This window comes from Herpailurus yagouaroundi, unplaced genomic scaffold (genome assembly GCF_014898765.1).
Source record: "Herpailurus yagouaroundi ecotype Mexico unplaced genomic scaffold, PumYag 164, whole genome shotgun sequence".
Taxonomy (NCBI): domain Eukaryota; kingdom Metazoa; phylum Chordata; class Mammalia; order Carnivora; family Felidae; genus Herpailurus; species Herpailurus yagouaroundi.
Window position 1 is genome coordinate 32,836,608 of NW_024412405.1, and position 14,255 is coordinate 32,850,862.

At 37.2% G+C, this 14,255-nt stretch overlaps 1 long non-coding RNA gene across 1 annotated transcript in view; it reads right to left on the reverse strand.

Annotated features, from left to right (window-relative positions):
- LOC121037838 (uncharacterized) overlaps window positions 1-14,255 on the reverse strand; it is a 318,740-nt gene that overhangs the window by 132,071 nt on the left and 172,414 nt on the right. The window contains exon 4 of the long non-coding RNA XR_005794019.1: window positions 4,668-4,715. This is a non-coding gene — a long non-coding RNA (uncharacterized LOC121037838). The remainder of the gene's footprint in view (window positions 1-4,667; window positions 4,716-14,255) is intronic.

Here is a 14,255-nt window from a genome sequence, read left to right on the forward strand (position 1 = left end):
TCTCTCTCTCTCTCTCTCTCTCTCTCTCTCTCTCTCTCTCTCTCTCTTTCTCTCTCTCTCTCCCTCCCTCCCCTGCTCAGCTCTCTCTCTATCAAAATAAATAAACTTTTGTAAAAAAGTATCAACCTTATCATTATTTGTCAAAGAAATAGATAAAATCCTGTGCTTATTTGACTCAGAAAGAGCTAAGTTAGAACCCTGAATCAACCACTTAATATATGTGACTTTGGGTGTAATGTTTTTTCTCCCTGTGTCCACAGGGAAAATTAGGATAATAAAAGAGTATTTATCTCATATACATTTTTAAAGAGATAATATATACACCGTGCTTAACTCAGAGCTTGGCATTTATCTAAAACTCGCTATCAGTTACTATTACTGATTGTTATTAGTTTAAAAAGGTCAGTGTGTACCAATTTATTAGGTTGGTGACACAGGTGTTTCTTTAGTTGCAGCTCTCTTAGCTGAGATCAACTAGTAAAACTCTTTCAAAAGCAATAATTATTGAGCAGGTACTTTGTAAGTATAGTGCTAATCACTGGAGACAAAAGATTAAGAAATAGATATCACCTGTTCCCTTATGGGGTTATAATCTAATAAGGACGGTAAGCACTTAAAAAGTATCTCACAACTAAATATATAATTATAAATTGTGTAGGTGCTGTAAAGAAGAAGTAAAATTTGTAGCTGGAGAGAGGGAAACAGAATCTGAAGCAAGCTCCAGGCTCTGAGCTGTCGGTACAGAGCCCAAGGCGGGGCTTGAACACATGATCCGTGAGATCATGACCTGAGCTGAAGTCGGACGCTTAATGGACGAAGCCACCCAGGCGCCCCGGGAAAGGTATTTAAAATACAGTTTGGGGGCACCTGGGTGGCTCAGTCAGTTAAGCATCTGACTTTGGCTCAGGTCATGATCTCGGAGCTGGTGGGTTCGAGCCCCGTGTCAGGCTCTGTGCTGACAGCTCAGAGCCTATGTCTCCTTCTCTCTCTGCCCCTCCCTCACTCATGCTCTGTCTCTGTCTCTCTCTCAAAAATAAATACACATTAAAAATATTCTAGTAAGAAATAAATTACAGTTTGAAAGGCAAAGACAAAAATAAATTTAAAATTTCTAATTATTAGGTAAAATGATTGTTACATGAAAAGAAAAACCATAAAGCAGAGAGTTTCCATGCAAACTCAGAATTCCTTCTAATCCTGTATTTCTGTGATTCCATGAACAGCAAGAGAATTTTAAAAAAAATTTTTACTATAGTTGACACACAATGATGTTACATTATTTTCATAGTGATTCAACATCTCTACACGTTATGCTAGGATCACCACAAGTGTAGCTACCATCTGTCACCACACAATAATACTGTGATACCATTGACTATATTCTCTACACGGAAAGAGAATTTTAATTGGCAGTTAACTCTTTAGTAATTAGACCCGGATGATTATAGCTGAATATTCAAAATCCCAGGCTAAAATTTCTATCTCAATTTTAAAGCCAAAGAAGTACACATGAACAGAAAGATATTATTGAAACTTGATGGGATGAGATTCATGATGTGCAACAGTGAAAGGGCACAGCTTATCAAAAAGAAACAGATGCAATAGAAAAAGGAAGGCACTCTGCACTGTATGGGGATTCAAAGTTGAGAGTAGACATATGGTAGGAAAAAATTTATGTGTCAAAAAGAAAACCAAATGTGAGAGTAACAAGAATCCTTGAAACTTATAGACCAGAGAGAGAATATAGATGACATTTTCCTTAAATAAATAAAATACTTGGAGAGTCAAGCTGTAGTAGTGAAGAACTCCAATTATCCTTACAACTCTTAGAGGGCTTAACTCATCAACAGAGTATAAAATATGTTTTCTTGCCTTGATACCAATTTAGTTCTTCAGATGGGAAAAGAAGCAACTTGAGAATCTATTACTCTGAGTCTAATTTTGACCACCAGAGAAGTGATTTGTTATGTAATGTATTCCAAATTTTGGGAGAGGCCATTTTGCTTCAGGGATTTTAATAATGAAGGAATAAAAAAAATATTCACAACATATTCCTTGGAAGAGCACTAACTTTTGGATGTGAACCTTTATGCCATGTAACTCATTACTCTTGGAAGGCTCTTAAAATAATAAAATGTCATCTAGGCCCACTACTATATTCTCATGATGAAGCTGTTTATTCATCCAGGTAAGATGTAGGTCTCATTGATCAGGTACTTTCCATTTAACTGAACTCTAAATGGGTGATGAGTGTGGAGAGCTTCAATTGTTGGCCTCTAAATACCTATGTTAGCCAAGACTTTACTGAAAACGATGGTTCTCAAACGTTAAGATATATTAGAATCAACTGGAAGACTTTTTAAAACACAGTGCTCTATGCTCCATCTCCAGAGTTTTTGTTTTAGAAGGTCTGAAAATTTGCATCGCTAACTAGTTCCCAGACACTGATGCTACCAGTCTTCTGACCACTTTGGGAACCTCCTATCTAACAGAAGAAACAATATCATGTTGAAACGTCTGTAATGAAAACCTTCTCTTAAGGCAGGTGAAATCAGTGGCTCAATTCTCCTCTTTCTGCCAGAAAAGGAGCCACTCCCCAGTTTCTCAATCCTGTCTACACAATAGTAACCCTCCCTGGGAAGTTTTTAAAAAATATTTCTGTCCAGGCTTCCTCTACCTCTGGCTCTGATTAAATGAATCTGCACTTCCAACCCGATCATCCCACCCAGTTAAGTTTCCAGGTGATTCTATTCTGCAATCAGTGTTGAGAATCACTGACCTTCATGTTGACAGGTCTTGAGCATTTAGCTCCTCAACCTGATCCTGTTGGCACCGCCAGTTAACAGCTGTCATCTAAGCAACTTACCCTCAAACCTTGAGTTAATTGGGCATCATGCATTAGTGAGGAGCTAAACACAAAAAGGGTTACCACCATCTAGAAACCTTAATTTTGAGTTGACGGGTCAAATACTAAACATTTTTACTACCATGGGCAACAACAAACAAGCATGTCTTGAATAGTTACAACATACCAGGGGAAAACAACCCTTCATGTTCATTCCGCAAGTAAAGAGGGAGCCCTGGTTCTCACACACAGGAACTTAAGTTGTTAGCTTCCTATCAGCATTTTCAGAGACGATAATCTTACCTATTGCCCTGGAAAATCCCTTTGCAAAAGTCAAGGCTGGGGGGAGGATAAAATTGTTGTAATGGACGGTACACAGTAGCTGCTCAAATGTGACTCACTTAAAGCCTGATAATTTTATGCAAGTGAAATTTTCAGAAACGTAAGCTCTTCTTTCAAATAACAATATTTCCCTTTGTTTTAAAATCAATGACTGTCAATTCTACCTATATTCTTTGTATCCAATACCTAATGCTTTTTTTTTTACCTCTGAAACCAATGACTGAATTGCTGCACATAAAAAAGAATGGGAAGTGAATTTTAATTCTACCTTGTTCATTTGAGTTTCATTCCTTATTTATATGTCCTAAAAAACCACTCCCCAAATCAATGGACTAGCATATATGGACACATGTTCATTATATTATTTTTTTTCTCAGGACTGTGTTCAGGAACAAACTGATAGATGTTGATAGAAGTTATGGATATTGCTCATATATTATCTATCTTCTAAGCAATGAAAAAAGATTATCTACAAAGTTACGGATATTGCTCATATATTATCTATCTTCTAAGCAATGAAAAAAGATTATCTACATGAAAAAGATTATCTACATGATAGCTGTATACGTTACCAGTGATCATTTCATCTGCATTCAAGTGAAATATTTAACCATTATCATTATAAGAATATCATATAGTTTACTAAAACAACTGATCATATTTGCCTCTAGATTAAAGAAAACATATTACTTTATATTTGCAAAGGTAAGTAGGCATTTTCATAACTACCATGACAAATATTTAAATATATGTAACTAAATTTTCAACCACAAGTTCTTAATGTTTATTGCTTCTGAACATATTTTCCTCAATTCAATAACTTTTCTAATAACAAATAATTTGTGCAAGAGATTTAGTGTGCTTACTAAACACTAAAGTTCAGTACATGCAACACAGAGAATCTAGAAGTGCTAAGGAAAGAGTGAAGAAAGATCACCTCAGAAACTCAGAAATTTACTTACAGAATTCAACCCTAGAGTACTTGGTAAGTGTTATGTTTCTTTCTAAAAGCAATGGAGAATTCATCACTTAACTCTGAGCAATAACCAAAGAAATGCATTTTTGAAGACTGACTAAAATGTGAACCTTAAATGGACAAGAGAACTTTAACGAGGTCTTGTGCAATTTGTGGCAGCATCAAAACAAAAATCGGTAAGCTACATACTTGTGCATTCATCTCTCAAAAGAGAGAAGAACCTGCACTTTGCATAAATAGCTAACCAAAACATTAAGTATGCACAAGTGCACTCTAATTTGGGAGACTCCATTCGTTTCTTTAAGAACTGCATTGGACAGACAGCTTCTTTAGATGTGTGTAGATTATGTTCTTGAGATAGCAAAGAGAGATGCTGGTTTTTTACTTTCAAGAATTATTTTTCAGTTTTCTTGTTGTCAAAATTACTTATGAGTTTCCAGAAGCGGCATTAAATTCAGATAGTCTGGGCCCTAAAAATAAAAGCATGAGATGAAACGTACCTACCTCTTCAACGTTAGCTCAAGCCCAGCAGAATCAGCAGCGCCAAGCACTCTGGAGTTGAATTAAAGAAAGATGTTATTTAATAAAAGATAGAAAGAAGTGATATATACATTTTTTCAAGTGTAAGGAGAAGATGGCATAGTGAATACTGATTCTACAGCTTAGTGATCCACAGACGCAAGACAGACAGCAAGTATGAGTGTGAGTAGGGACAGGGTAGGGTGACAGATGGCAGTTGTAAACGTCTTTGCCTTGTACAATTCTTATAGCATATGATCAGTAAAATTTTGCTGAATGAATAAAGGCCATATGTATGGTATTATGATTTCAACTTTTTAAAGAAACTGAAAACAGGAAATAAGACTGCAGAAACTAAACATAACGTTTAAACATGAACATTACAAAACAAAAACGTAAGTAATTTTAACAACGAGATACACAGAACACAGAATTGCCGATGTTTGTAATATCCATTGCTCTTACAATCAAACTGTGTTTGTTAAAGTAGAGAAAGATATACTTCCTGACTTATTTCTTCGACAGGGAGTATTCCCTGCACTCTGCCTCACTCTCTAATTCCTGACCTTCTATAAGCTAATCATTTAAATAAATACATTAGATCCTACTACTTTCCTACTTACATTTTCCAACAGTTTCCAACTGTACTTCACAAAACAAACAAACCCTATGTCATGAACTACAAACCCCGGCATCAATTGGCCTCTCTCTACTCAAACTTCCCACCTCCAACTCATCTTCCCTTCTTTTCATATCCCATTGCACTAGGACCTTCTTCTCAGTTCCAGAAATACACCAAGCTGTTCCCCACATCAAGGCTTCCAGGAGCAGAGCTCACTCTCTTGGAATATCACACTACTTGTTCCTTGCCTGGGTCACTAGTCATTTCTCAGTCTATGAGGAGACTTTCTCCCATAATCGTGAGGGTAATAGGTCCCCCGGTGTTATTTTCTCTCATTGCTCGCTGCCGTTTCCCTGCATAGTACTTATCACAGGTGATAATCATGGAATTTAAGTATTGATATGATCATCACCGGCTTCCTCCTTTCCAGTGGGAACTCCATTAGGGTGGAAATTGTTTCTTTGTAGCCATCACCTGGCAGAAAGCCTGACATACAGCAGGTGCACGGTGCTTCTGAGATGAGTTTATAACTTAAAATAGTGCCAGGATTCTATTTAAATTGCCTAGAAAAACCTCAGTCTTGTAGGTGAAATGGCAATTTAATGACAAAGAAAAATTCAATTCCACCTAATTGTCCATGAAAAGGCAAAGGTGACTCCAAAGAACTACAAAAACACAGAATTGGAATAGTAAGAAAGAATCTATACTGTGTCTATTACATGAAACCTTAAAGACAGTGTAGAGCAAAATATTTTATTCATTTAATTTTTAAAAATTGTATTATGGTAAGAACAATTAGCATGAGATTTACCCTCTCAACAAATTTGTATGTGTGTATAACAGTATTGTTGACTCTAGGTATAATGTTGTACAGCAGATCTCTAGATTTTATTCATCTTGTTCAACTGAAACTTTATGCCGATTGACTAATAACTAACTCTCCATTCCCCCATCCCCTCAGCCTCTGGCAACCACCATGTCATGCTTTGATTCTATGAATTTGACTCTATTAGATATCCTATGTAACTGGAATCATGCAGGGTTTTTCTGTGCCTCGCTTATTTCACTTAGCATAATGTGCTTAAGGTTCATCCATGTTGTTGCATGTTGCAGAATTTCCTTCTTTTTTTAATGGCTGAATGAAATTCCTTTGTATATATCACCTTTTCTTTGTCCATCCATCTGTTGACAGCATTTAGGTTGTTTCTGTGTCATGGCTATTGTAAATAATGCTATGATGAACATGGGAGGGCTAGTGTGTGTTCATGATCCTGTTTTCAATTCTTTTGGATAAATACCCAGAAGTGGGATTGCTGAATGATATGGTAATTATATTTTTGATCTTTTGAGGACCACCCCTTACTGTTTTCTATAATGACTTCACCATTTACATCTCCACCAACAGTGTGAGAGTGTTCTCATTTCTCCACATCTGCATTAACACTTGTCTTTTGTTTTTTGTTAAGCCGTTTTTAAATTTTGAACTTCTAAAATCTCCATAAATACTTATTAAAATAATGTTATATAGCTCCTTTTTATGTTTATTCATTTTAGAAAGAGACAGAGCATGAGCAGGGAAGGGGCAGAGAGAGAGGGAGACACAGAATCTGAAGCAGGCTCCAGGCTCTGAGCTGTCAGCACAGAGCCCAACATGGGGCTCAAACCCACAGAAGGCGAGATTAGGACCTGAGCCAAAGTTGTATGCTCAATAAACTGAGCCACCCACGCACCCTTATTGTATAACTCTTAAATCAAGCTCTCTTTTTAAATTTTTTGCTAAGGAAATAAATCATATAGTGAGCCTCCTACTCCAGGGCAACAGGTATAGATAGTGATGATTTAATAATGAAGAGTCAAGTGATAGTTGGCACTTTCAAAAAGCCAGTGTCACATGAAGCAGAGCAATTCAAATGGTTGCTGAGAACACAGTAACAATTTTCATTTTAAATGTTCAATGCAAAATAAGAAGAAAAAACACATTCTGCAGGATTTCTTTTTTCATTTACAAAGACTACTATTTAAGGAGAAAAGCAAAATAGCAATTAAAAACTGTTTAACAAATATGGGCAAATGATAGTACAAAATGTTAACAACCAGAAGCACTGAACCATGTGGATTTAGACTCCCAAAGTGGCCTTTAAATGATTGGAAAATTCAAGTGCTCTTGTCTGCTATTCTGAAGTGCTTTTGTGTAATTCAGGAATTGCAACAAGAGGACCGTTCTTGGCTTCATAAGTACTTCCTATGAACTTTTGAAATCCAATCTGTATCTTCATGTACACAAATATCACAAGGGTAATAACTACAGATGGTAAGTGAACTCTAAATCTCCAGCCTCCTGGGGTTTGTCATTCCTAATTTTTGTTATCATAAGCTTTTTTTTTTATCAATACACTATATAAACAGATTCCATTTATAGGTATTTTTAGAGCAAAGGAAAAGATCCTATATAATCTCTACTGTCACAATATTTTTGGTTTACTTATCTAAGAGAGAAATGTAGTGGTATGTTCATATATCTAAAACTTTATTTGGGTGAGTTGATTAAAAAAGAATAGTATGATTCTTCTGAAAGTCTCCATTTTCCCGCTTTGGGGTAGTGTCACAATAACCATAATATATAGATGGATTAGATTTTTCTCTTACATTTTCAGACCCGACATTTATGATAGGATTTCCTAATGACCCCACAGATCAGGGGCTTTTCAGGAGATAAATAATGTCACGTCTGTAATACTAATTAATCTAAGTTTTTTTTTTTTAATAAAAGGAGTTTTAGACAGAGCTTGAATGCATAGTGGCAACTAAACCAGGTCCAAGTCTACCTAGAGATGAAGATGATAGAGATGGGGATGGAAATGGAGATAGGAAGAGGAGGAGGAGGAAGAGAGAGAAAGATTCTCATGAAGCGAGGGCAAAGCATAGACCAAATATCACTGGCACCTGTCAGAAGTTTTAAAGTGCTAATTTATATAAATATCCGAGATTATGAGTACTTTTTGGACACAGATTGAAATAAATGCTGGCAAGAGACATGAGCAAAGTGTGACAAAACATCAAAAGACAGTAATAACCAATAACCAAAAACTAATAGATTACACAGTGCTCTTAAATTTTCTTGTCAGAGGATTTGGGAAGCCAAAAATGACATACAAGAGGTATATTTAAAATTAAGTCTTCTATTTCTTGTTATTTAACTGCACAAATCTATAGATCATAGTCCTATGTTTTGGCAAACTAACATTTTATGCATCTTCAATAAGAACATCATTATTTCCCAGCAAAAGAGTTCAATATTGATACTAATGTTAGGAAAAAAATGGAAGAATGTAATTCTGATTTCTACATCTACTTCACTTCGTTTTCTTTTGACTCATAGAAGTGTCCCCTCTCCATTTAAGACTAATCCTTGAACATATGATCTTTGTATGATTCTTCCCCAACTCCATGCACTTGAACCTTTCTGTCTCCCTCTCCATTGTTGCCTCAAAGATGCCCAAATTCCCCCCAATCTTTGAGCAATCATTTTCCTCTCTTCTTTATTTCACTAAGAAATTTCACTGGGTATATTCCTCCTGCTTCAAATTCCATCCCTGCCACCCACTTCCCGTGAAAATTGGTTTTTGTCTCATTCTCACCTGAAGCTACTCTCCATAAAGACAACTTCTAATCATAAAATTCAGTTGTTTTCTAAATCCTCATTGTCATCCTACGCATTATTGACAAACTAGTTTTTCATGAAAAAAAATCTGCTTCCTTGACATCATGAAATATTGCCTTTCACTGGATCCTTCTAAATTTTTGAGGGGTGTTTTTTGTTGTTTTTTTCTCCAACTATTCTTCCCATTCCTTTCACTGCTCTCGTCCCTTAATTGCCAGTGCCCCCTCATCTTTATCCATTGATCTTCCTTTCAATACTCTCTTCATGGATTCCTATAATTTTCATTTATTGGCTCAGTGAAAAGTATGCCATAGAAAACTATGTATCTCCAGCAGCTGCTGAATCCTTCTTGGATGTTGCACTGACATATTCAACTCAGTGTTCTCAAACAAGGTATTTTCCCCCAACTATATCAGCTCCTAAAAATTCTCAATTTTTTTTTCAATTCTCTTTGACTTTTCCCTTTCCATAAATCTTTTTTGTTATGTCCAAGCAGCACTCAAATATAGTGGGTTTGTTTTTCACAGTGCTATTCGCATCCCCCTTTTCCTATTTACTTCTGCTGCCATGATTGAACCCTAGATCCTTATTAACATGGTCTCTTCCCCCTTCCTTCCCCTTCAATACCTCTGCTGTCTTGTTATCAAAGTTGACATCCTTCAACATATCTCAGATTATATGTTTCCTTCACCAAAAAGTTTCAATAGTTCAAATAAAGATCAGACTCCACCTGTCATTCATAGACCTGGTTTGTGTACATAACAACTTACCCCAAAACTTAGTGTCATTAAATAACTGGGTTAGGAATCTGAACAAGGCATAACAGGAATATCTTATCTCTGCTCCACAACATTGAGTGCCTAATCTGGAAGATTTCAAAGTTGTGAACTGGATTCATTTGAAGCTCAGTCACTCACAGGTTTAGCAATTGGTGCTAACCACCTCCTTAAGTTGACCTTTTCATTGGGTCTTTGCATGGACTAGTTTGGGTTTCATCACAGGTTGATGGATGATTTCCAAGGGCAAGAGTCACAAGCAAAAGAGACAAGCAGAAACTCTTTTCTTTTTTCTTTTTTTTTTTTTTTTAACGTTTAATTTATTATTGAGAGAGAGAGCATGAGCAGGGAAGGGGCAGACAGAGAGAGAGGGACAGAGGATCTGAAGCGGGCTCTGCACTGAGACCACTGAGCCTGATGCCATTGTGGGGCTCAAACTCATGACCCATGAGATCATGACCTGAGTCAAAGTCAGATGTTCAACCAACAGAGCCATCCAAGCATGCCAGAGTTCTATTTTTTTATGAACTAGTCTCAGAAATCACATAGCATCACTTGCACAGTTTTCCATTGGCTGGAATAGTTTCAAGCCCACTCAAGTCCAAAAAGAAATAGAATCTACCTCTTGGTGGGGAATGGCAAAGTTCTGGAAGCATGAGTACCACAAATATGGTTGTTGTCATTTTGGAAAAATACAATCTGCCACAGATCTCCACCAGCTCGTGTTAACCTCCATTCTCAGTTGGACACTGCACTAATGCCATATAGGGTTTTCCTTCTCCAGTCTTTGACTCCTCCTACACATGCACCATCATCTTGAGGTGGGACATATCACCAACCCTTTATGGAATTATGTCCCAAACTAAACTTAGAAGATCAAAGTAGGGGCAGAAAAGCAAAGAGAGATTCATTTACCTTACAATAATCTGGAATTCTAGATGTTATACCATTAGAGATTGCCAATCTTAGCAGCAGAAAGAATTTAAGGCTGTAGGCTCTTCATTCTGAGGCTGAAATTATAACGTGCTTCTTTTCTTCACCCCAATCTCCTATTTACTTGACCTGAAATGACCCTTCCTACCCCAACTCCATCTCCTACTCTAAATCCCTCTGCTTCTGGGTGAACCAATCCAAGCCTGATAAAAGAATGAGAGAAAAAAGGACCATCAATCTGGCATAATAAATCAATCAAAAACCAGTGGAACCATGGTAGGAGACATATAGAATGGAGAAGAAAAGAGAAATTGAGTAAACTGAGATGAGCTCAATTGCACCTTGCAAGGAAAAGCAAAGACGGGTTTGAGACCTGCCTGTAGGGCTGATGGAGTAATAGAATATACTTTCAGTGATATAACATCCCAACCTCTTATAGCTCAAGAAACATAACTAAGGGTTTAAATAAATTTATTTTTCTTCTTGCAAACTCAGCAAATGTCCAACACACTTTCACTTTCCTTCCTCTACACCTCAGCCCCAAACATATGCTTCATCTGGAATAAGTGTCTTCCCCAAATAAACATGTTGATCTTTTCAGCTCCCATTGAAATATCAACTTCTTTATAAAATCATCTCAAAAGTGGTATCTCCCTCAGACAAATATACATACACAGCAATTTCCTATGTCTTTTATTACACTTACTACATGGATACTAGAGAACATTTTCTATACCCTCTGGCAAATGGAAAGATCCTCAGGAGTAACAGATTCTCACTTCTTTCTTCCCACAGCACATTAGGCAATGCCTCAAATATAGAGAAGTTGGATTAACACATAACAAATTATTCAAATCTGTGAATGGAACTTTGCTGCAATCATACTTGGGATTTTGAGTATCATTCTGGCTGTTCCTTCTCATAAAAAAGCACACCAAAGCTAAAGAAGTTATAATTAAAAACAATTATAATGATCAAGTTTTTGCCTTCAGAAGGAAGATGAGATTCTTCAAAAAAGAAAAAAAAACTAAATAATAATAAATTAAGATTGTAAAGACAAAGCTTAATCTATAAAAATTCAAGAGATTATATGTTAAGTGAATTCAAGTCCATATAACAAATTTTGGTGTACTATTATTTTTGAAAATCCCTCAAAATTTAAAAAAAGTAAAATCAAGATGAATAAAATTTTTGATATGTGGTTAAATTTTTTCCACTAAATTATAATGTACAGTTGGCCAAAATGGTATAAATGTTCCACTCATCTTGACAAAACTTTCGAGGGTTTTCTTCCTGACAACAGGCCCCTGACCACCCTTTGCTTAAAGCTTTTACTTTAAAAACATGCAATTTTAAATCCTTTCTCTGCCCCTTTAAGATATAAAGCTTCTCCCAGCTTCATGCCAGTTTTACAACCTAGCAGTGCCTTTCCCAAGGACTTGGGAGGGATCCCTTTGAAATGTAATCATCAGAAAACATAAAGCCCTTCTATGCTAGTTTCTGTGGTACAGTAAGTGTCAATTAGCAAACACAGATGGCCTGATCACACTGACCAACCAGTCACCTAACATTCTCCTGCTTTTCCATTAGCTAGCTCACAAAGGTGTTTAACTCTCTTGTCTTTTGTTTCAAGAGAGTTAGTATCAATTTCTCTCCCTTATTGCAAAAGTCTTGAATTAAGTATTCCCTGCCTGTTTAACTCCATCAGGTGCAAGTTTTCTTTGACAACTGTCACCTAAGAGAATTATCAGCCTAACTAATGCATGTCAAATTTAGAGAAAAAGTGTTAAGAAAATCAAAGTATTTTTTTATTTTTTTTAATGTTTATTTTTGAGGGAGAGAAACAAAGCACAAGTGGGGGAGGAAGAGAGAGAGGGACAAAGACAGAAAAAGAGAGAGAGAGAGAGAGAGAGGGAGAGAGAGGGAGAGAGAGAGGATCTAAAGCAGGCTCCAGGCTCCAAGCTGTCAGCACAGAGCCGGACACAGGACTCAAACCCACAAACCAGAAGATCATGACCCAAGCTGAAGTCAGACTCTTAACCGACTGAGCCACCCAGGCTCACAAGAAAAACAAAATATTTTTACAAACCATTCTAAACTAGTTTGACTCATTAAAGACAAATCCATATACTTTCATACCTTGCCCTTTGGTGTTATCATCAAAGATAGAAGACTGGGCAGAAGTGGACAGAATGCTGAATCCAGGATAGAATTTATTTTTTCAGTCATTTTTTTCCCCATCTATTCCACAAGATATTTTTGGCCACTTCAAAATACTAGGCACTGTGACTGGGCGTTTACTATTAAAAAGACGACAATATCCAGTCTCCTCCCATATGGACCTCACAGTCTCGACTGAGGCAGCAAATGTAAACCGTACATTACCGTGCAATGCGCTAAGTGCTCCTCTGAGCTCTAATGCCAACAGTTATTCCTGTCTCCTCCCTGTCACATGCCTCAACTCTGCTTGGATAGTTCAGGTTTCCTGTGTACTTGTGAGGCAGCCCAATCCCAACATCAGCAAGGGGCTTTTTTTTTTTTTAAGTGTTTTATTTATTTTTGAAGACAGAGATATAGCACCAGTGGGGGATGGGCAGAGAGAGCGGGAGACAGAATCTTAAGCAGGCTCCAAGCTCTGAGCTATCAGCACAGAGCTTGATGCGGTGTTTGAACCTATGAACCAGGAAGTCGCTACACTGAGCTACTCAGGCTCAGCCCCTCAGTGGCCCTCAGGAGGGGGCGTCTTAATGAACAGAGAGGCAGAATTCACAACTCCTTGCTGCTTTGCGTCTAGTTTCCAGGAGGTAAAGATTCTTCATCCAGGTGATCATACTTCTGAGATTTATTCACTGACTACTCAAATGCAAAAACCTTTCTAAAGATACTCTGACCTTTCTATTTGTTAATTTAAATGTCTCTTCCATTTCCTATGCATCAACCTATATAGATAAAAAGTAATTAACCTTCACTCATACTTACTCTGACCTTGAATAATTTGTATATTAAGGTTAGAAACTGATATGAATAGATAGTATTGCAATTTACAGCAGTTAAATAATCATCTTCCTCAAAACTAATATTCTATAATCTAACTGTTTCAATTCTTAGTTCAGGAAAAAAATGTCAGAAATTATGAAACTCACAACTGTTAGTCACCTTTGCAATAGAATTATAGATCCGCTTTGAAAGACTTGAGTTTTGTTGATACCTTTCTTGGTTGGAAACAAGAGACAATCTTTCCTTCTGTCCTTGTTTACTGATTTAGTGTGCTTGTTGCATGGTAACAAATCCATAGCTCCCAGGAGATCAGTGTTTTGAACTCTGAATCTTTTGACCCTCTGAAACCAGCAATATAGAAAGGGTAAGGAAAGTTTTTTTAAGATGGCGGCGTAGGAGGACGCTGGGCTCACCGCGCGTCCTGCTGATCACTTAGATTCCACCTACACCTGCCTAAATAACCCAGAAAACCTCCAGAGGATTAGCAGAACGGAGTCGCCAGAGCCAATCGCAGACAAGAGGCCGACGGAAGAGAGTAGGAAGGGCGGCGAGGCGGTGCGCGCTCCACGGACTGGCGGAGGGGC